Genomic DNA, 942 nt, shown 5'->3' with positions numbered 1-942 from the left:
GATATGTGTATACGAAGGAATAACCAGTCTGATATGAAGTTATTCTCTGGTCGGCACCAGGAACTAAAATTGGGAAGTCAGGTTTCCAATAACATTATCTTCGAACGAGAGCAAGAAGATTGGTAGTAATCAAAGTTGGGTAACGGTCAACACAATCAAGGGAAGCCATGTAAGAAACTTGACTCTTCATGGATTCACGATCTGTTACAAAGGAAAACTCTTGAGGAATAATTTCATCGACAATGGGTTCACATAAAGATCCAGCTGAATCTTTATCTCTAGAAGAAAATCTCGGGGTTATAGGAGCCCTAGGTCTAGAAGAAGACGGATTGACAACACTACTTTGAGAGGGGGAACCACGGTTAGAAATAGAACCAAGGCTACGCAGCATGCCACCCCTTCTACTTCTAGTAGGGGCATTGGAAGAAACAGACTCGTCAACAATTACAACTTTGCAAGGATCAGGAGAAGACATGATTATCTAAAGAAGAATAAGGAAAAAATACAGAAAAGTGTAAGACAAGAAGACGATGGAGGAAAAGCTTCAGGAAATTAAAAGGCGCTGAGGAACTGAAGAAACAATTAGCAAAAGCCACGTGGCATGATCATTAAATAGAAGTGATATGTGTCGCATCGGTTCAAAAGGAGGTATGATTGCATTTGAAAAAACGACGGCAGAAAATTTCCGCCATAAAAACTTTCCACTTCCCCGAATATTCAGTAGAGAATATTCAGTAAAGTGGGGGGACTATTTGTATTTGTGGTGAAATAACGTTACACGAGGAATATTGGAATGCTGACATGGCATGGTACGTGGAACAATGATATGGCGACAAGTGGTTTTCTTAATTGATAAAGAAGAGAAGGCACGAGAGGAAATACCCACGAGACAATACAAAAAAAAAAAGAGAACCAGGCCTAACAGATGGCAAAGAATAAATG

The sequence above is a fragment of the Nicotiana tabacum genome, chromosome 24 (assembly GCF_000715075.1).
Source record: "Nicotiana tabacum cultivar K326 chromosome 24, ASM71507v2, whole genome shotgun sequence".
Lineage (NCBI taxonomy): Eukaryota > Viridiplantae > Streptophyta > Magnoliopsida > Solanales > Solanaceae > Nicotiana > Nicotiana tabacum.
This window is presented reverse-complemented; position numbering follows the sequence as displayed.